Raw genomic sequence first — 24,533 nt, 5'->3', positions numbered from 1 at the left:
CATGCTTTGGAGCAAAATTCCAAATTAACATCAGGCAGAGCCCTTCACTAACACTCTTCAACAGAAGCATTGACGAGTGGATGGGTAACAGAAAATACACCCCTGGGATCACTTTATTGGCTCTGCTTGACAGAGGATCAGTTAATTAATCAATGGGGCGGTGAAAGCCAACACACTCTGGCTAGGCTTATAAATGCCCTCGGGAAGATAGTCTAGTACCTACCTATGAACCTATATTCCATAGGATCTTTAAATTTCTCTAATATGTATCTATTTCTTCTCTTTTTTGGTGGTGTTTCAATTCCTATTGCCTTGTTTCCCAATTCTCTATAAAACTTTTTTGAGTCATCAATAAATTGCTTATTTTGTACTTTTCCTTTATATTTATCTCTATATCTTTTAAATTTTTCTGCCTGTGCCGATATTTTTAGTTTATTATTTTCAATAATGTATGATAGATCCTGATCTGTTCTAATACTGTGCATTGCTTTTATCAAGTCTATCTTTCTGAGTATTTTTGTTGATCTGTTCCCTCTTCTATACTCTTCTAACAGTGACACTTGTTGTCTTAATTCCTTTATAGTTTTCTCTATTTGATACTGCCATGATGGCATTCGATTTCTCCCCCTCCTTTCCTTTACTGCTCTGTGTTTTTGCAGTAAGACTTTATCTGTTATTAATTTTGCTGCACAGTAATATGTCCTATTTACTTCTGTTATACGGCATGAATCTCTATGAACAGTTGTAATTAGTGTTAATTGTTTTATCAAACTACTAACTTTTTTTTTTTTTTTTACTTTTTGTAGTCTATTTATTTTATTGATATTAATATGTCTGTCCATCTGTATTAGATCAAGCGACTCTTCTCTTAGATCATTTTCTTCTAAACTGAGGGCACATTCTTTGTTTTCCATTTCCTGCGAGCATTCTATAGAGAGTTTCAGAGCATCTTCTTATGCCACATTTTCTTCAGTTTCGTCCTGTGTCATCCGTTGCTCTTTCATATGCGAACTCACTGTCCTATCACACCACAATATTGATTGTATTAGAGTTGCTACAGTTTCCTGTTCCTTCCCTTGCTTTCATATTGTTTTCCTATGGAAGGTTCCAAAGAATCTTCATATGGCAACTGATCAGATGTTTCCTACTCCAGTGGTTTCTCCTTAATTTGGGGAACCATTGCTCTATCCTGCTGTGAGTTAGATTTTCTACACTAAATCCTTCACTTCCTGAGTAATCCATGACCTCAGTTTCTGTTTTCTTTAACCTGTCCATTACTAATCCTCTTTTCTACTTTTCCTTTTTGTTTTCTTATTTTTTTGTATTGTAGATTTTTTTTATATGCAGATGCCTTTGCCTGTTTTTCTCTTCAAAGATCTTTAGTGCTGCTCTTTTTGCATTGATTAGTTTTGCCTTCTCCTTTGCATAAATATTGCACTGTATTAAATGTCTTTTTCATTCCCATGTCCATATTTCTTCTTCAGATGTCTCCCGTTCCTCTTGTTTCTCCTTACTTGGGGAACTCGTTGTTCCATCATGCTGTGATATAACCTGTGTTTGGGCAAAGTGGGACATTTACACACATCAGATTTCAAAGGCGCACACATACCCACGGTCAGTACAAAAGTTAGAACTTTGGACACACACAACTGCCCAAAGAGGGACTGTCCCTCGCAAAGTGGGACAGGTGGTAAGCCTACCTGTGTTAGACCTTCTACACTAAATCCTTCACAGATATTCCATAACATCAGCTTCTATTTTATTTAACTTCTACTTTACTAATCTTCTGTTCTACATTCCCTCTTTGTGATCTTATTTTTTGTGTTGTGAAATTTTCCATATCTGGATGCCTTTGCCTGTATTTCTCTTCGAAAATCCTTGGGGCTGCTTTTTTGTATTGATTAATTTGGCTTTTTCTTTTGCATAAATATTGCTCCATATCAGATCTTTCTTTGCCATGACCATATTTATTATTTATTTATTGCATTTGTTTACTGGGAAGGTCCACTGGCCCTAGGTGAGCCCATTTTCAGTGGACGCCCAGGGAAAAAAACTTCACATGTAATTTACAAGTTGATACAAATACAAATACAAATTACAAATACAATTACATAAAGAGCTATCAGGCAATACAGTAACAAAAGTGGACATAAATTTAACAAGTCAGATTTGAAATACAAATACATATCAGTGTAACAGGTATTATGCAGTAATCAGCTTGGATATAATACGAGTGGAAAGGTTAGGTTTATATATATATATATATATATATATATATATATATATATATATATATATATATATATTTATATATACACACACACACATAATAATACACTATTTACATTATGTAACATATTTCTTTTTTATACCTTTCAAAAATCTATAGATTTTGTTCTTTATATTTTCGCACTTCCTCAGTCACTTCTTTTTCCAAGGTTTCTTGGTCTATATAATGTTTTTCATAAATCTGTTGTATTAATGAACACATATTTTTATTTGAATCTTCTGACAGTTTTCCTTGTGCAAGGATCTTTCTTTCCTCTAATTTCTCTTTTAATATTTTAGTATAACGTCTGTCTGGAAATTCTGCACCTCTTGCATAATAATAACAATACTTTTTAATCAGTTAATTCATCAATTAAGGGATTAGTATAAATTAGGCCAAGGTGATTTTTATGTGTTGATTCTGATGAAGTCTGGGGGATACTTGGACGAAAATGCTTTGTATACGTTTGGCGTTAGACACGTTAAATAAAGCTTCTTTTTACAACTTTACTGGTGTCCTGCGTGGAGCTCCTCTACAATCCAGCACTCATGATTTATTGGTTTTTATATTTCTGGATTTAGCTCTGCATTGTTGATTATGGTGTTTTTCATGGAGCTTGTTGAAGAGCTAAATTCACACCAGCAGAGCCCCAATGTTCCTCGGGGCCAGGAAATGGGTGAACTGCGCAGGATTTCAAGCCAGCTATCACAGCTGATGGAGGTCTTAACTCCCATTGAGCGGGGAGTAGCCATGCTGCTTACTAATGCGAGTGTGCCTGGGAACCAGGAAGACTTCAGGTGCCGAGTACGCCAAATGGTTTCTACAGTCGTTAATAATGGCAAAACACAAGCAGAACAGTCCTGGAATAACACGCCGCATGTTTTATGGCGACATGAAGGTGCTGAGGATGTGAACGAAGTAGGAGATAGTGTGACCACTGAGACGATTAACCCAGTTCGGCAGGAATTGAATGAATGGCTACAACAGAAGCCGTTTTTTCATAAAACCATAACGCAACAGGGTAATGCTGGAAATACGGACACTTACAGAGTAAGCCTAAACAAACTACAAGAGGCTTTGATTAAATTTAAGACATTAAACATTGAAAATGCTTATTTAGGTGAATGTATAAGACAGGGGGTAGTGCCTAAAGGATTGAGGGTATATAAATACCCAAACAATGTGTTAGTGGGATCTGAATTTCATAAAGAATTGCTCATGATTTTTGATAGTTGTGGCTTGGGAATTTAAAAAGCTATTATTCGTAATAACGACAGGGAGATGAAAAGCTTACAAGAGCATATTGATGTGTTAAAAACATGTATTATAAATTATTTGCTTTTTGGTGTGCAGAGTGAGCAGGACAAGTATTTTAATCTGAGAATTGCCATAGACAAAAAATGTGATGATATTTTGGATAGGAAATGTAAAAAATTAGATTGTGACCTGAAAGAATATAGAGAATATAAACAATATCCACTGCCCAGGTCATACTACAATAATGTACATAGTAGTAGAACTTATTCACAGGTCCTGCAGGAATCAGAACAATTAGGGCAGGACAATCATGTATTATCCAATTCCAATGGGATGGAAGAGCAGGATAATATGGATAATGGTTATATTTCCCCAAGAAGGTCAGAAAGACTTAGACAGAAAAATAACAACAATAACCATTTTTACAAATCCCCCCCTCCAACAGAGGGGAGGGGACAACAGGGGGATATACAGGTAGCAATACAAGGGGGCAATGAAGCTGATTTACAAAACAACTCACATATTGTAAGATGGCAAGGTTTTCACATTTTCAATTATAGTACCTTAGAAGTAACACATGCATTTTTTAGCTTGTTAATAAAAGGGTTTAAATATATTCCAATGAGAAAGGGTCATTTATCACAAACTATTATGGATGTTAAATTGTTTATCAGAAAAATTAATTTGGAGCAATTTTTTAATGGAAATGCTACAATAATACGTAATGGGGTACCCAGGAAGAGTAGTGTGTTTAATCCGTAACTGCATCCACAGTTAAAAAAATTGGAAATGGTATTAGAAAATGAAGTTAGGAATTTATATAACAATCAAGAAAAAATACATACTAGAAGGAATTTGACCAAGGAATAGGGAACACTGTTGAACCACTTATGTTCTAATTCTCAAGTACGTGTAATGGAACCTGACAAGGGAGGGGGCATTGTCCTCATAGATAAAATTGTATATGAGGGCAAAATGCTTTCCCTACTACATGGTGTAGATAAATATAGTCAGGTTTCAATTAATGAAATTAATATAGCCTATAAGAAAATAGATTTAGCACTAAAGGACCTATTTGACCAGGGGGTGGTGGATTTTCAGACTATACATATTTACAAAATAATTCACAAAGATTTCCTTCAATATTTGGTATACCCAAGGTACATAAGGATGTGGATGACCCACCATTTAGAGCTGTAGTAGCCTCAGAGGGCTCTAAAATAGCACCTATAGCAAAATTTCTGGATTGGAAATTAAAGGCTATGGGGAGGGGGGCGTCCACATATCCTTAAGGATTCTTGGGATTTCCTTGGCAGAATACAGCCTGAATATAGTGTAGATGATTTAGTATTTTTGTGTATTGATATTGTGGATCTATTCTCAGTTATCCCACATGACACAGGATTACTGTGGCTTGAAGAAGCACTAAGTAAACAGGCCAGTATTTCTGAAAATTATATTTTCCTTTGTTTGGAACTGGCAGAACTGGTACTAAGAAATTATTTTTTATTTTTTGAGGGGGGAATTTTACCGGCAGGAACAAGGGGTACCTATGGGGGCCAGTTGTGCCCCCACTTATGCCGATATCATTCTGTCAGTTTGGGAACACAAATTCATACATACATGCCCCTACGCACAATGTTGGAATTTATATACCAGATTTCTGGATGATATCTGCATATTTTGGATAGCCGATATGACTAAACTGGAAGAATTTATGAATTATTTAAGTCAAACCACAAATTTCCTCCGGTTTACACATCAAGTGACAATAGGGCATTGTAATTATTTGGACGTCACTATACAAAATATTGGAAATGGGTTTAAATCCATGGTATATAGGAAACCCACATTCTGAAATACCTACATTGGTTATGGTAGTGCACACCCAACATTTCAGAAAAAATATTATTACAGGACAGTATGTTCGTGTAAGCCACATGACATCCTGTGATGCAGATTTTCAGAAGGAATGCAGGGTATTACAGAGTATGTTTATAGATAGGGATTACCCAACAGAACTTATTGACAGTATACAAACAAAGGTCATACTAGGGAGAAAGAACAAATATACCCCAGTTTTAGGTACGGGTTTATTTACCAATATAACAGGACAGATATGCAATGTGCAAGAAGACTTGTAGGGCCTTTGTTACTAATTTTAGTGGGACCGCATATCAGGTTAAATCCATATTGGAAAGAGAATGGAAAAATTCTCAGAGTTCACAGATCTGGAGGTGTTTAAAAATAAGCCTCTTAAGGCAGAATTTAAGAAAGGTCAGAATATTAAAAATGTATTGGAATATGCAGCCAATTTACAAGTATTTACACACAAAAGAAGAGGGACTTTTAAATGTAGGGCTTGCAGTCAGTGTAAACACATATTACAGGGCGAAGAATTGTGCATAGTGGCTAGGAGTAGGACAGTTGTCAACAATAATTATTCAAACTGTAATTCACAAGGTCTAATATATGTGATTACATGTGGATCTTGTGATGCCTTCTATGTAGGTAAAACTGAGCAACATCTAAAGCGTAGAATTTATGAACATTTAAATGATGTCAAGAAGAAAAATAGTACCAACGTACTGTATAGGCACACACTCAATTGCAATAATGCACAGTTCTTCTTCTTTGTTGTTAAAATGGTCCCAGCGGAAGTGAGAGGGGGTCCCTGGGAAACGAAATTAGAGTTTAGGGAAACATTTTGGCAAATTACATTGGAAGCCAATAAATTCCCAGGGTTAAATGATTCTATCTCTATTTCACCCCTGCTTAAGCTCAGAGCAGCTAAATTATAAATGTTTTTATATAGTACTGAAGGTAGTGAATGTTTTATTTAACTTAAAGTATTTTATGTTATTTATATTGTTTCATGCTATTTATATTGTATCTTTGTATGAAATGTATAATATTTATATCAAATATTTATACATTTATTAAAATATGTATTTCTTAATTTTATTATGGTTTTAGAGATCCTTGTAATATATTTGTACTTGATTCTGAATAGGTAAATAATGTATTCCACTTTACACATATGTACTTTATGAACAATGCATCTTTAAAATGTTTAAAAAACTTTTTAATCAGCTAATTCATCAATTAAGGGATTAGAAAAAATTAGGCCAAGGTGATTTTTATGTGTTAATTCTGATGAAGTCTGGGGGATACTAGGATGAAAACGCTTTGTATACGTTTGGCATTAAACACGTTAAATAAAGCTGCTTTTTACAACTTTACTGGTGTCCTGCGTGGAGCTCGTCTACAATACAGCACTCGTGATTTATATATATATATATATATATATATATATATATATATATATATATATATATATATATATATATATATATATATACACACACACACACACACACACACACATAATAATAATAATACACTATTTACATTATGTAACATATTTCTTTTTTATACCTTTCAAAAATCTATAGATTTTGTTCTTTATATTTTCGCACTTCCTCAGTCACTTCTTTTTCCAAGGTTTCTTGGTCTATATAATGTTTTTCATAAATCTGTTGTATTATTGAACACAAATTTTTATTTGAAGCTTCTGACAGTTTTCCTCGTGCAAGGATTTTTCTTTCCTCTAATTTCTCTCTTAATCTTTTAGTATAACTTCTGTCTGGACATTCTGCACTTCTTGCATAATAGTAACAATACATAATTTCTTTCTTATCATCAATAGTCCACTCTGTCATCTCTATGGCTCTTTTTTTGGCCTATCAGTTTTTGTGATTTTTGTGGACTACTGCTTCCTTCTGCAGTTAGGGGGGCATCCTCCCCCTGGGCCTGGCCTAGCCCCATTGTAGGAATGCTTCTGTATCTTGAGGATTCTACACTGTCATTTTTTCCCATCCTGGCACCAGTGCACCTATCAGGCTTGGACACCTTTTTATCCTTGGTCTTATGTACCCAGCTATCTTTTTTATTTGTTTTTTAACCTACTTCTGTCCATGATATGTGCTATATAAAATACAGTATAATATATATATATATATATATATATATATATATATATATATATATATATGAATTCAATTCCAGCAATACTACTCTCCTTTGCTGCCAACCTATCATCTGTTCATGAGTTTAGAGTCAGAGGATATCTTGTACATCAGATACAGGTCACCTTGTAGCAGTCTGTAGAATACCGGTTTAGTGACAGGACTTTTGAGTTGGTCCCTGTAGAACATATTGTTTAGGCCTTGTACCCTTTTAGTGTTTGTATGGGTGCACTAATTGCTGCAAGTGTCTGGACAGATATATGCCAAATGGGGCATTATACTTAATGATTGGTCTAATGAGGGCTGAGTAAAGGGGGACATTGACATCCCTAGAGCTAGACACAATCCCTTTGTTTATAAGCTGTAAATATAGATGGATCTTCTTATGACAGTGGCCACATACTGACTGAAAGTTAGGTCATTGTCCACATAAGTTCCCAAATCCCAAACAACTGGGTTGGTTCTTAGAGGCATATTGTTGGTAGCTCCCTGAGGTAGATGATTTCTCAAAGAATATGATAATGCATTTTTTGGGATTTAGTTTCAGTCCATGATTTTAGCACCAGTTACTTAATTGGGGCAAACTTTCATGAATGATGGCTAAATCATTTGGGGATTCAATGACTGCTCCTAGCCTGAAGGTGTCTGCAAAATTAGTCAGCAGACCCCTTTGTTACTAGGTTTTACTTCAAAGAAGTAGATGCCAAACAGGAAAGGTTCCAGCACTGAACCCTGGTGGACACCACTGGTGACTGGTGTCTTTGTGGAGGCAGCTTCCCCTATTTTGATTTCCTGCATCCTATCTGTGAGCCAGCTGACATGCCAGCTGATGATTTAGAGGATTATTTCCAATTAAGTTAGCGTTTCTACTATGCCTGAGTGGAGGTTTGTGTCAAAAGCTTTAACCAGACTGAGGTATGGGGTGTGTACCATTATGCCTTCATTCATTGCTTTGGTGACATTTTTAAAAAAGTCCACAAGGATGAGAAAGCATGACCTCTCCTTGGTGAATCCAAACTGAGACAGGTCTAGTGTTTGGAGGTTCCTAAGTCCTTATTGATTAGTTCTAAGATAAGTCTTTCCATGGCTTTGCATATGAGGCCGGTCAGACTTATGATCTGTAATTGTCTGAGTCTGTGGAAGGTCCTCCCCTATGCAGGGGAACGACTACAGCTGTTTTCCATTCACTTGGTACAAAACCTGTATGGAGACTGAGGTTAAACAGTGTAGTTAGTGAGATGTCTAAATCATGCTTCTTGCTATTTAGGATGCATCCAGGGATATTGTCAGGACCATCAATGCAGTATTTTAGCTTTTGATAGTGCTTTCATGACTTGATTTTATGTGAGCCAGTTTCAGGTCTATATTGTAGGACAGACAGAGGGGGGAGAGGGGTAAAGTTAGACCTGAATTTATCATCCAGTAAGTTTGCTATATCTGCTGCCTCAGTGTAGATAAAATCATTTGCAGTTAGCTCAGTGCATTGCTGTGTTGTACTTCTGAGATTATGAATATAATTAAAAAAGGCCTTGTGATTGTCTCTAAAGGTCTTGTTCACTATATGGTCCTTAAATCATGAGTTTTTCTGGTGGCAGATCTGCAATACCCAGTTTATTCAACAGGAAATTGCGATCTGTCATGTGAAAGCCTTTTACTACAAATACACCTGCATGAAGTTAATTAGTTACTCTCCAGGTTACTGTATAACAGCTGAAGTCAAACTTAAGCCATGTTGTGAGTTTGAATGCTGCTTTTGGTGACATACTAATAAAATGTTTGCATCCTTCTGCTGATTTTATCAGGAATGGATAAAAAAGATATAATCCTAAAGATTTTGGTCAGTCAAGGATTACCTTCCTTTGGGAGTCGTATGATGATGGATGGCCCACAAGTAGCAAAGACAGTAAAGAAGGTGGCCATTTGCATAAAGGAGTCTACAAATGTTGCAGTTCCAGTCTTTAAGAAACCTTTGTTAGGACAATCAGGATTCAAACTCCAAGCACACTGTATGCACTGAATAATACAAACCTGCTGAAATTGGAAGGGAAAATTCACATCATAGTCTAGAGAGAAGAGGAATGAAGGTCAGCAGGACTAAGACAGAATATATGTGTGTGAATGAGAGGGAGGATAGAGGAATGGTGAGGATGCAAGGAGTAGAGGTGGCGAAGGTGGATGAGTTTAAATACTTGGGGTCAATAGTTCAGAGTAACGGTGAGTGTGGAAGAGAGGTGAAGAAGAGAGTACAGGCAGGATGGAGTGGGTGGAGAAGAGTGTCAGGAGTGATTTGTGACAGACGAGTACCTGTAAGAGTGAAAGGGAAGGTCTACAAGAGGGTAGTGAGACCAGCTATGTTATATGGGTTGGAGACAGTGGCACTGACAAAAAGGCAGGAGTTTGAGCTGGATGTGGCAGAATTAAAGATGTTAAGATTTGCACTGGGTGTGACGAGGGTGGACAGGATTAGGAATAAGTATATTAGAGGGTCAGCCCAGGTTGGAAGGTTTGGAGACAAAGCCAGAGAGGCATTATTACGTTGGTTTGGACATGTGCTGAGGAGGGATGCTGAGTATATTGCAAAAAAGATGCTAAGGATGAAGCTACCAGGTAACAGGAAAAGAGGAAGGCCTAAGATAAGGTTTATGGATGTGTTGAGAGAGGACATGCAGGTGGTTGGTGTGACAGAGCAAGATGCAGAGGACAGGAAGAAATGGAAGCAGGTGATCTGCTGTGGCGACCCCTAACGGGAACAGCCGAGAGAAGATGATGATGAGTCTTCGTCAAGTGTGATGCCATTGGGAAATGGAACAAGTTCCTCAGATGTTTGTGCTTAAAATGTTCTATACTCAATGGAGGTAATTGTTTATATTAGGCACACCAGGATGTGGAATTGTGCAGTAGCAAGCACCGCCCTGGTGTGGGCCAACCTTATATTGTTAGACCTCTTATTTTTCAAGTAATAACAGTTCGTGTGAATTACATTTTTTAAGAAAATATAAAAAACAAAAAAAAAAACTAAACAAAATAAAATACAGCATAATGTTTCGGGGACTGATGCCCTCACATCTGCAAAAGGATTCCAAGGCACTTAAAACTATGTAAAGCAGGTGATGCTGGGGTGGCAGTCCCCTTGCTGGATGTATGGCTGTTTTTCACTGACATTATGTCCGTAATGTCCAGCAGAGTTTCCATTTTTTTACCTTTAATCTTCTGAAATGTTTTAATGTTTCAAAAAGTAAATAATTAGAGTAACAATAAAAAAAATTTGACAGACATAACTGACAGCCCCATCGGGGTGTCAGTCAAGTCAGCACCACCCAAACCTGTGCGAAGTAAGATGGTGTTTACTAATATAAACAATTGCTTCAGTGGATTAGTGTCAGGCAAGGGAAAGTAACAATATAGACAGCTTTGATAATTCCAAGATTAAATGAGATGTAATTCAGCTCCTTCTAGAATTATTCAGACCGCAAAACACTCTTTTTTGTTGCAGTTGAATACGAAGAGATTTGAAGATTTGAACCTGCTGCTTGTATTCTTTTCTCAGGGTAGTATACCTGTTTGTTTATTGTTCATTTATTTATTTTTCTAGCTGTTTTCATATTTGTTAACTGGGTAAGTATGTACATCTGAAGACCCTTTCCAGGCATGTCCTGGGCTATGATGGTAGATGCAGAATATGAAAACAACTCAATTACAAAAGAAATAAACAAAAGACAGAGAGACCATGATACACAACATGGGGACATATGTAGTGCAATAAACTGAAATATAATACAATATTAAGAAATTCTGATGCAAAAAAAGGAGATAACAGTCAGTGTAATGACAGTAATAATATACACATTATGAACAAATGTATAGATAAATCAATGCAAAAAAAGACAGGACCGTGTCAACATTTTAGAACAGTGGTAAGCCAGGAACATAGACAAAGCATATAGAAAAGATTAGTGAATGAATGAGCACCTGGATGGCCATGGTACGGCAGCAGTTAGCATTGTTGCCTCACAGCAAGAGGTTCTCTGGTTCGATTCTCGGCTGGGGTGCCTTCTGTGCGGAGTCTGCATGTCCTCCCTGTGGTCACGTGGGTTTCCTCCAGGTGCTCCGGTTTCTTCCCACATTCCAAAGACATGCAGTAGGTGGATTGGACACTCTAAATTGGCCCTAGGTGTGAGTGTGTGTGCCTTCTGTGGAAGGTTGGGCGCTGTAAAAAACTCCACTGCCAATCATGAGCGGACAGATGATCCAGTGTGGTGACCCCTAACCGGGAAAAGCCAAAAGAAGGAGTGAGTGAGTGAGTGAGCACCTAAGGAACTTGTATTACTGAATGGCAAAGTGAGGCTTTAATGGCTCAGTCAGAAAATGTTATAAATTCCACTCATCAAAGAATGTGTTAGGAATATCAAATTTTCTTCTAGCTAGTTAGATTAATGCCACCAATGGTAATAATGTTATCTGTCTAAGCAGTCCTGTGAACATCTCTAAGGCTAAGGACATCAAATTTTTTGCTATTGATGGTGTGGGGAAAATACAAGCAACAATCAAAGAGTTTCGTTATCCCCTGTCAATAAGCACTACAATCAGAATCCAGTGAGTGACACACTCTACACTTGAAAGGCATAGATCCATCTCACAGGCAGAGAAACCCTTGTGAGGAGGAGGATGATAAATTCCATCACTAACCTTCATTTCGGCACCATCTCTATGATGATGCTTTTACCAAGCCACAGAAGTAGATGGGATGTCTAGGCAATAGATTTAAACCCAGGAGGGATATTTAAGCACTTTATTAGCAAACTCTACATGGCTATGTTAACAGTATAACAGAGTTTGATGCCTTTCCAACAAGAATAAAGCTTTTCATGGGTGTAAGTGTCGCCATAAACCACGCAGTTCCAAACACTGACTCATGGGATACAGGGATTGTAGTAAGTAGCATAAGCAGTAGGATTTAACTTAGTGTCACCCGCTGGAAATATTTTGGGGAGGAAAATGGAGGAAACATTGAAGACCAAGGAAGTAAACTAGAACTTATATCCTTATTTTGAGTATTCCCTTTAAGAGGATACTCTAAAGCCAGACAGTATATTTTCAGCTGTTGACATCAAAAGGAGTCACTTTCCTCAAATTCCAGCTGTCTCCAAGTCTCTGAACCATTTTGGTAAGCATGCAAGCATGTGTTGATGTTATTCTGGTCTTTGAAGGACTGTAAGCATGTAAACATATGCTGATGTTATTCTGGTCTTTGAGAGACCTGTACTAACTTAGACACAAGCTGTGTAAATTAAAGAGACTCATCAGTTGAAATGCAGTGTACAAGTGATGGATTGCCTGCAAAGTCTTTGAAGAAATCTTTCAGGACTCAGACGTCCACTGTCATCACCATAGTGCATATAATTCCATGGAACAGCATAGCAGTGTTGTAGACTCTGGCACTACTGTTCCCTACCACTAGGCTTTGCCTTACAATATTTGCTGTGCATAGTAAGGTGACCTTTACTGATTTTCATATTAGGTATCACAGCTGTTGATAAATAACCTCAAACGTATACAAGAAAAGACTCAGACCCTTATGGCTATGGGTGTCAAATTCCATTGTTTCCATTTTTCTGTCTGAATGACGAGAAGTTAGTTGAAACCCTGGGTCCACAGTAACTTACAGTTCAGACAGCAAGATTCTGCCTGACCATAGCAACCCCATACCATTGGCATTCAGCAAAGTCTTGGTCCTATGGCCAATGAATTTAGCATTCTCCGGGCAGCATCAGACAACTTCAGAGCAGTTCAGAGCAGTCTTGACTCCCACCCTGGCTATCTCTCTGCACAGGTGGTCAGAGGGAGGCACATTCCACACTTCACATTCCTCATTAGTTGTCTAAGAGACATGGACAAGTAAAATTATAGCCAGATTCTCCCTTCATACTTCAAAGTGACTGTCTGTCATCCAGGAGATCTGGTCAAGTGAAACTGTGCACAGAGGCTATTACTGAGTTCCTCCTTCCATCCCCCGTGGTGGAAAGTATGCTGCCATATTAAACATTCAAAACAATCAATGAAGGAAACATAAAAGTTCCTGAGAAAAGGAAGCAGCCAAGATGTACTTCAGGACCAGCAAAGCTATGAATGTTATCCCAGTTTATTTTAGTACTATCCTGAGGTCTATTCTAGACTTGAGTGACCAGTCATGTTTATCCCAAAAGAGTCCTTCAACATGGTCACTTCCTTCACTCCTTCATTACTTGTCAGGGGGAGAGTAGGTTTATTCCTTGTACCATGCCACGGTGGTACGGCAGTAGCATTGTTACCTCACAGCAAGAGGTTCTCCCATTCGATTCTCAGCTTGGCTTGGGAGTGCCTTCTGTGTGGAGTCTGCATGTCCTCCCCACGGTTGGGTAGCATTCGAAAGATATGCGTGCATAAATGGGTGTGCCTTCGTTGAAGGTTGGGCGTCGAGCTGGCACCTCAGCGTTTCGTAAAAATCTACTGCCAATCATTAGTGGACTGGAGTTCCGCTGTGGCGACCCCTTACCGGGATAAAGCCGAAAGACAAACAACCTTCAAGATTCTTACCTGCATGTAAGAATGGCAAAGTGGTTAAGAAAATTCCTGAGGCTCTGGATAGGAGTCAGTTGATTTCAGTTTTGCACCCTTCCCTTTAACTCAGCTTTAGCCCTGAGAGTGTTCATGAAATGCAGGTCAGTGGAAGCATCTCACTTAAGATTGCAGGGCATCAGAGGTTCTCATATTTGAATGACTGGCTGCTTTAAGAGATGGTCTTTTCAAGAAGATAAGGTATGAGATCCATGTCTATCATTCCTTAGGTGTCACTGTGAACTTAAGTACCGGCTTCTGATGACTCAGGTGATGACTTTAATAAGCTCTTTTGCACATCAGCAATGTATTCTCTTTTGATATAACCACTTCTGATGGCCAGCATGTGCCTTAGAACTTTGGGGTTTATGGCAGAAACTACTGCAATTATACCTCATGTTTGGTATCACATAAGGATTCTGCTGTGGGTAACAAGATTATAATGGCTACAGGATAACGATCCCTTAAATGTAATGGTGACCCTTTTAAAGGTATAAAAGTAGCTTGTGGGTTGGTGAATTGTTCCAACCCACCTTCTGATGGGAAAACTTTTACCCTGCCATTCCCAGTGATGACTGTTACTAAAGATGCATCGATCCTTGGGTGGGGGTGGGGGCAGGTCAAGGGGTAGAGAGCACAGGGTTCATGTTCAGCCAGGAGTCTTGATTACACATCGTCAGGGAAATCAGAGCAGCTTTTTCATTACAAGAATTGCAGTTGTTTAGTACATCAGCAAGTGGGGGAAGGGGGGCATGTTCTTACCCTTCGTGGAGACTGCGTATGAGAGTTTGGACGTTAGCCTTTGAGAACAGTTGCTTCTTGGCTGCAATACAAACCAATTGATTAAAGGACTGGTTCAGCTATCACACATACACATGCCTTATGAGTGGTTCTTGAGTCCATCTAGTGCTAGAAACAACATCTAGAAATAGGGTCACCCATTTTGCAGTCATTTTATCTACTTAAAGAATATCATATATTCCTGAGGTTTTGGATAGGAGTCAGTCAATTTCAGTTTTACACCCTTCCCTGCTGACCCATGGCAGGAATCCAGATGCTGTTGTGTATACAACCATGCTTGGGACTTAGCTGTATTCCCTCCTTCCCTCCTCTGTTTCATCTGTTAACAAACTTTCTTATAAAGGCAAAATGGAAGCAGGTCAAGACTATTCTGATGACTCTATACTGACCTAGATAGTTTTTTTTTCTGAGGCTCCAGACATTTTTCATGGACACCCCATCAATGCCCCCCTCACATTTCTGGATGAGGCCATCCAGATTTTTATGCACTTAGACTGACAGCATGCTTGCTTCACCTTTAGTAGTACGCAAGTCGGTTGCTTTTTCTGACAGGATGGTTTCATTTTATCATCTTTTTAGAGACTGTCAGTCCAATAGATTCAACAGGATAAATGGAAGAAGTTTAGCATTCAGCCCACTGTTTGCAACAAGACCTTTTTTCCAACCCAGTGGCGAAGGTTCTTTTTTTTTCAGAGAAGTTTGATTCTGGACATAGTTATTCTTCCATTATTTGATACTGGGCTTAGTTATTCTTCCATTAAAGTGCCTTTGGAAGCCATTTCAAATCTTGTTGCAAAGCCTTTACAAAGGCTGTTCTACCCTGGGACATTTACTTGATGCTGGACTTTGTCATCCCTCCCCTTCCAGAAGTCTCACCAGAGAAACCTTTTTTCTTGTTTGTGCAACCTGCACCTGCTGACCCACTGGCCAGTCACAATTACTCTGCCCATCTGATTCCTAGTCACAGGAGGCAGTCAAATTGCAGCCATTACCAAGGCAGCCATGAGTGGATGTTGCTTTTCTCCTAACATCTCCTCTGAATACAGAGTAAGTTGTTAAGAGAGGGGTGTGCACTAGGTGTAGTGTGTGGTTGTCACCGACTTCTGTAAGTGAAGTAGCCCTTCAGGCAGCCCCACCTTTCCATCTTTGAGCAGACAGCTCCTGTCAGGCCCACGGTATCTAGAAGAGGTTCATCAGCATGAGATGCTCTCCATGGCACGTCTTTCAACATTCTTCCTGAGAGAAGTAATCAAATAAAGCCTCCTCAGTCCCTTCCCACCCTTGGCTACTACATGAGCCTGGTTAATTTGGGTCTTATTCAGGGCTCCACTGAACCTGCCAGATGACCTTATTTATAGTGGCAGTAACCTTTTCTAGGAGAATCCACGGACTCGGTAAAAAACGCCTCAGCTTATGCTTGGAAAAGAGAGCTTTCCTGTATACCAATCCATTTTCCACGCCCATAATTATCACTGCCACAGTTCATTTACCATTCTTTTTTTCTCAGTACTCTGATACATGAGAATAAGCTTCCTCACTGAATGGATGTGCATGGAAAGTTCAGGTATAACATGAAGGAACAAAATGCTTACATAAAGATGATCAGTTGTTTGTATTCTTTGCTAGCAGCCTTGAGGGTAATTTGGTTATCAGGCACTGCCTTTGTGCCTGGATCTGTGGTGTAGAGGGATGAATCCCTGACTACAACCAGATGACCTCAGTTTGAATAGCAGCTCAAGCAGTGGAACAGCTGTCAGAGGAGGAGGGAAGGAGATGGTTCTCATTCAGCTTATTGCTCCACTGCAAATGGAGTTATGCATGGCACCAATGTCTGTGGGATGGAAGAACGGGCCTTGGTGACCCCACACGTTTGACCATAGTTCTCATGGGAAATGTGGGTGTAGGGGAAATTGCACAACAGTGTGAGGGTATGGCGACAAACGTGCTTACATTAGCTACAAAAGGATGGAGTTAGAGGCATAACAAACGGTTTCATTGCTGGGAAGTCAGCAGGCACACAATGCATCCAACACCTTGCTTTAATGAAGGCTCTTCCTCACAACTTTCTTCTTGGTACCAGACACACTTTTGTAATATGGTATGATATTGGTATCAGATATTCTAAGCATTTTATTGTTGTGGTCATGCATGCACTTACTGAGTGACAGTAAATGCTGTATCAACTCATTACTGTAATTTCTATTTTTTTATTAGCTTTTCCTGCTGAAACTGGTAATGACGTCCACGTAATCATATTTCTGTCCTCCCTCTGGTTTTTAAGGGCATCCCCGATTTTGCCTTATTATTTGCAATAACTCTCATAAATTTTGAGACTTAGAAAACTGTGAGAATTAGTATTATTAAATGATGCCATATATTAAATTAATAGACTTATTATTCTTCAAGAAATGTAGAAAGTCTCTAAGTATATCAACAGTTAAAATAATGCCATTATTTAAAAATAATTGCTGATTTTTAACCATTGTAAATGATTTTATTGGAGTTTGCCCTCATTCTTGATGGAGGATGCATGTCTTCTTATAACAACATTATTTTTTTTACTAATATTAACAAAAAAAGTAGAAATCTCTAGTAAATTTCTAAGAAAACATAACAAAGCAGAACAATGCCAAATAAAATAACTGGTTTATGATTTTTGCCTCATTATTTGCACTGTCCCTCATAAAATCTGAGATACTGTTAGAAAGCTGTGAGGATTAGCATCATTAAATGATGCCATAGATTAGATTTATAACCGTATTATTCTTCAAGAACTATTATTTTGTGAATAATGACATTATTTAAAAATAATTGCTGATTTTTAACCATTGAAAATTATTTTGTTGGTCTTGCCCTCTTTCTTGATGGAGGATGCATGATTTCTTATAACATTATTCCTATCACTAATAATAAAATGAAAAGGAAGAAATCCCTAGCACGTTTCTAAGAAACCATATCAAAGCAGAACAATACCAAATAAAATAACTGCCTTATGTAATAACTTGTTGCTTGAAGTTGATTAGCTGGCAAAGTCTGCCACCTAGTGGTGAATACTATTTTTTCATTCACTTCATTTCCTCTTAAAACAACCATAGACAAATTCTAAATAACTTTCACAGTGAACATCCATCAAGGCAAACAAAAGGTGTTGACTCCTTCCTAGATATCAGGATATAAGAAAACATCCTCAGGGTTGTGTATTGTCATGTAGAGGGGAAATTACTAAGGTTGCTTATTAGGAATAAAGTTCCAAAGGAGAATTAGCTGCAGTGCTGTTTGTTCAGTAGACAAAGTTAAGCATACAAATTAATCATTCAGCATTTGTCTCAATAAAGTAGTTTTTCACTGTTGATTCAGAATCAAATGTGTAACTAAATAACTTTTGTCATTGTACATTTAGCTTGATGCTATCAGAGAAAATATATACACAAGTTATCAAGATTGGTTTTCAATAGATAAATTCTTTTGTTTAGGCATCCTCTGAAACATCAGGTGTGTTTCTAAGGAAGACTAACCTCATAATTTAAGAAATATCGAGTAGAACAGTGTTTATCTCAAATGATGCAATTATACTCCCTAGGCAAGCACTATCATGTTTAAAGGGAGGCCCAAGGAAGCTGGAAAATTGTGTACATTTAAGACATTGGCTTTTGGTATTTTTTCTATAATGGGATTAGGCTAAACACAAATCACATGTGAAATAAATTTAAATACTGAATACAGAATTGGTGGTTAATGACTCGTGATAAGCTGTATCATAATTATTTCCTGTGTGAGTGGCAGTGGCACTGATGGCTGTTAAAAAACAAAACAACAAACAAACAAAAAATAACTGCTCATTAGAAATGTGTTCTTAATATAAACATCAAAGCAAGTTCTTTGTAGCCTGATATTATCTTTTGATATACAGCGAAGGCTCAATGGCTCTTCAAATGGCTTGAGGGATATGTGAGGACTAGCCCCCCCCCCCAAACACAATGAACGGTGCTGAAACAAGTTTAAACTACACAGTTTAACTATAATCTTTTTTAGGAAAAATTAGTGTTTGCATCAGTGTTTCAGTCCTGGTCATGTGTTTAGTACATTTCATGGTGTGGCACCTGTGGATGCCCTTATGACCTGAGCGTTGCAGTCTATGAGGCTGTGGTATTACTCATTTCAACCATTGTTCTATTAGACTTTCTTATGACATTTCTCTCATATGTATTCAACTATTTTGACATTGTTTTGAGGAGTTTTCACCCATTTTTCTTTCCTAGTCTTCAAAACATGGTGCATTAATGAAGTGATGGTTACCCAAAAGCTTATATAGCTGCAGTATTACTTCTCTCCTCTTCCTTTGTAAAACGTTGTCTGTGCATCAGAATATATATGTTACTTTGATGCATTTTGCAAACATTTGAAGTTGGTGATAGTGGTTATTCTTGGACCTGTCTTCTGCAAAGCTGTGATTATTTCATATCCCAGCTGATTAATATCTGGATACTTTATTTTTAATTAGATATTGATGCCTGAAATGATATTGGTTTGTATTTTAGGATTCCTTGACTCTCCAAGTCCCCTTATTACAATCCCTTACATTGCAGTGGACTGGGCCATCTAAGATCAAGTAGCATTCCTGAAGTGACCTTGTCATCTTCTGCCATAATGGCTTCTTGTTGTGCTCTGAGGCACAAGTATACAAAATTCATGCTGGTAATTGTATAAAACTGCTAGGCAAACCCAGCTAATAGTCTCGGTGGGGCTGCTACGACATGGGAGAGCAGCAAGGCATAAGAAATATGGTCTGTCTTACAACTTTCTTTCATCACTGTTATTAACTAATTCATTAATTAAGTCATTCTGACAGGTGGATTAATCAGCCCAAGGACCTTTTTCAGTCATGCCAGTTAGAAATAGTATATATAATTAAAGAAATTAGTAATTACAATTCCATGAGAATATACATAATATACCTACTACTCAGACATAAAAAATTACAGGAATACAACATCTAAAGTTCAGGAAATAATACTAGTATAACACAGCCAATATTTAGATATACACAGCAAGCTGGAGTGACATGGCATTGGAAACTGCAGGTGAAGAAGGCTTGAAGTAGGAAAGAAACAGAGCATGACATTGCCTTCTGAGAATACAGTTATGATCTAAAATAAATAGAATAGTATACAGTAAACTGGGACATAGTGTGGTATATTATACATAGGCAGCTGTGCTCATTCATTCTTTCATACTTGCCTAACCCTGCTTAAACTTTTCAAGGTTTCTGGGGAGTTAAGGGCTATACTGGCATGTGGTGGGTGCATGGGTGCATGGTAAAGAAACTAATCCTAGACAGGATTCCAGAGTACCATAGGGTGGGCATACACATGCACACATATACACATAATTTGGAGGATGACCAATTCACCCACAGCATATCTTTTGAATGTGGGAGGAAATCAGATCTCCAGTAGAAAACTCTTGCAGATATAGGAAGGACATATAGACTCTATACAGACAGCATCTCAGCCAGAAGCGAAACTGGACAGCCACATGTTATGAAACAGTAATGCTAACCTTGGCACCAGTGTGTTGTCTTAGATGATCACAGTGGCATTGTGACAGTGGTATAAAGAATGAACCAAAGCATCATCTCTCTCTCTCTCTCTCTCTCTATATATATATATATATATATATATATATATCTATATATAATGAAAGGTGCTTGACATATATTAGTATAACAGCAACTGATGGCAAAACCAAAGTAAACAACAAAGCGAGAGGCTCCCAATACACTCCAACAGTTCGTAATTTATTATAGTTAGCGCTTTCGCTGGAGTTAATACTCCAGCTTCTTTCGACTAAAAAATACATAACATTTTCCGCAAACTTAAAAACCCCACTTAAAAATCACACATCCAATGAAAATCAGAAAACAATAATGATGTCACTCAAACTAGATTCGATTTAAAGCAACAGAATAAAAACTAGTGAAATACTAGTGATTCTAACCAAACTGAATGCTATTCTTATGTAAACAAAGCTTGTATTTAGAAAAATGTATGTAGTCCTATTTGGCCTTAATGCAACAATGTTTTCATATTATAAATGGTTACCATGTTACACAATTACGAACTACTTCAGTCAAATAACTACGAGATCCTAGTTCGCCTTACATGTTGTCAACAATAGTACAGATAGCAATGTTATTAAATGAAATTCTCCGGACATCTTAAATTATGTGATTATTATACTTAAACTTCACTATACACATAAGTATGGTAGTGTTAATTTGATAATGTGTATTTGTAAATGCTCTAAGACATTAATATAATTTAAAGCTAAATTTGTTGGGCATCTGCACACCATTACCTAGCGAGTGCTTTCATTTTTAGTAGACATTTTATAGATTGTGCCTCGTTCAATCCTGGTAGTGTGTGGGCTCCTGTCCGAATTTGCCATAACTCTGCTTCCTCCAGTTCTAACTCCCAAGGACCTCCTTTTAACTTCCTCTCTACTTTTTGTATCACTACAAACGAAAACCTATGAAGAGGCAATTCCAAGCTGTGTTTTGCTAAAGCATTAGTAATGACATTGTTGTTTATGTTATATTGGTGTTCATAAATTCTTTGTTTAATCTTTCTTTCGATTTTGCCTATGTAGAAAGCTTCGCAACGGTCACACACCGCTACATAGACCACCCCCTGGGAATCACAATTAAATTTGCCATCCAAAAAGTATTCTTTATGTCTAATTTTTATTTTGTTGGTTACTTTAATGAATTGACATTGGTGGCATCTGCCACACTTACTCATACCTGTGCAACCCTTGGTTGTCTTTTTAGGGTTCTCAACCAGACTTTTCAAGTTCAAGCCCCTTCTATACGTTAAGTGGGGGACTTGGCTGAAAGATTTCCTTAGACAATGGTCACCCTGGATGAAAGCCCAATTTTTACTAACAATCTCGCTAATATATTGAGAATTCAAGGAATAAGTTGTCAAAAATCTAATATCCTGTCTAGGACTTAATTCACAAGTACGGCTGATACCTAAATCTACCTGTGGTAGAGAGGGGGCTATGTCATACCCTTTAAACACCAAAGGAGAAAAATGTCCTGAACATCTTTTGTTAATGACTTTGTTGAATATCTGTTCAACAAAAGCTAGTGGGTAGCCCCTCTTACAAAACATGGATTTTAAGAAGTCACATTCTGTGATAAAATCTACAAAGTCAGAGACCATTCTTGCTGCCCTTACTGCCTGCCCTTTCACTACCGCTTTCTTTTGGTGCAACGGGTGGCAGCTTGTAAAATGCAGAAACACATTACAATAGGTTGGCTTGCGGAAGATGGTCGTCCTGAATCTCATATTCGGGTGATCCTTAGTCAGGTGGATATCAAAAAAATTTATCTCTTCACACCCTATTTGAAATGTGAAGTCTAAGAAGTTGGTAAGTGCTCTAATTTCATCTATAAATGGTTGGATCAGAGATACTTCACCTTTCATACTATAAACATGTTATCCTGGTATCTAGTGTACCAGGCTACATATTCCCTAAACTTCAGATTTTTAAATAGAGATGTTCTTTCCCAGTAAGCCATAATGCTATTAGCGAAACTGCTGCCACATGGGGCACCCATGACTACCCCACTTTTCTGTAAGAAGAGCTGGTTGTCAAAGAACAAGAAATTGTTAGTCAGGACAATCTCTAGGAGTGTTTCAATGACATAAATATTTTTGTCATCTAAACCCTTAAGGTGGAGGAAGTCTCTAACCCATTCTACCCAAGTTGCTGAGGAATAACGGTGTACAAATGTTTAACATCCACCGTGATGAAAATTAAACTGTCATCATCATCTTCTTTCATCTGTTTCCATTAGGGGTCGCCACAGCGGATCATCTGTTTCCATTTCTTTCTGTCCTCTGTATCATGCTCTTTCACACCAACCGCCTGCATGTCCTCTCTCACCACATCCATAAACCTTATCTTAGGCCTTCCTCTTTTCCTCTTACCTGGCAGCTCCATCCTTAGTATCCTTTTCACAATATACCCAGTATCCCTCCTCAGCACATGTCCAAGCCAACGCAATCTCGCCTCTCTTGCTTTGTCTCCAAACTGTCCAACCTGAGTTGACCCTCTAATATACTGATTCCTAATCCTGTCCATCCTAGTCACACCCAGTGCAAATGTTAACATCTTTAATTCTGCCACATCCAGCTCTGACTCCTGCCTTTTTGTCAGTGCCACTCTCTCCAACCCATATAACATAGCTGGTCTCACTACCCTCTTGTAGACCTTCCCTTTCACTCTTACTGGTACCCATCTGTCACAAATCACTCCTGACACTCTTTTCCACCCATTCCACCCTGCCTGTACTCTCTTCTTCACCTCTCTTCCACACTCACCATTACTCTGAACTATTGATCCCAAGTATTTAAACTCATCCACCTTCGCCACCTCTACTCCCTGCATCCTCACCATTCCTCTACCCTCCCTCTCATTTACACACATATATTCTGTCTTAACCCTGCTGACCTTCATTCCTCTCCTCTCTAGAGCATATCTCCACCTCTCCAGGGTCTCCTCAACCTGGTTCCTACTCTCACTACAGATCACAATGTCATCTGCAAACATCATAGTCCATGGGGCCTCCTGTCTTATCTCATCTGTCAACCTGTCCATCACCACTGCAAATAAGAAAGGGCTCAGAGCTGATCCTTGATGTAATCCCACCTCCACCTTAAATGTATCTGTCACTCCCACTGCAGTCCTCACCAATGCCACACTAAACTCGTACATATCCTGTACCACTCTTACATACTTCTCTGCCACTCCCGACTTCCTCATACAATACCACAACTCCTCTCTAGGCACCCTGTCATATGCCTTCTCTAAGTCCACAAAGACACAATGCAACTCCTTCTGACCTTCTCTGTATTTCTCCAACAACACTCTCAGAGCAAACATTGCATCTGTAGTGCTCTTTCCTGGCATGAAACCATACTGCTGATCACTAATCATCACCTCCCTTCTTAACCTAGCTTCCACTACTCTTTCCCATAACTTCAAGCTGTGACTGATCAATTTTATCCCTCTGTAGTTACCGCAGCTCTGCACATCACCCTTATTCTTAATGATAGGTACCAAAACACTTTTTCTCCACTCCTCAGGCATCCTCTGACTTTCCAAAATTTCATTAAACAATCTGGTTAAAAATTCCACTGCCATTTCTCCTAAACACCTCCATGCTTCCACTGGTATGTCATCTGGGCCGACAGCCTTTCCATTCTTCATCCTCTTCATAGCTGTCCTTACTTCCTCCTTGCTAATCTGTTTCACTTCCTGATTCACTATCCCCACATCATCCAAACTTCTCTCTCTCACATTCATTAGCCCTTTAAAGTACTCTTTCCATCTACTCAACACACTCTCCTCACTTGTGAGTACGTTTCCCTCACTATCCTTTATCACCCTTACCTGCTGCACATCTTTCCCAGCTCTGTCTCTCTGTCTAACCAATTGGTACAGGTCCTTTTCTCCCTCTTTAGTGTCCAATCTCTCGTACAACTCTCCATATGCCTTATCCTTAGCCTTCACCA

This window comes from Protopterus annectens, chromosome 8.part0 (genome assembly GCF_019279795.1).
Source record: "Protopterus annectens isolate FY-2018-M chromosome 8.part0, PAN1.0, whole genome shotgun sequence".
NCBI lineage: Eukaryota > Metazoa > Chordata > Ceratodontiformes > Protopteridae > Protopterus > Protopterus annectens.
This window is presented reverse-complemented; position numbering follows the sequence as displayed.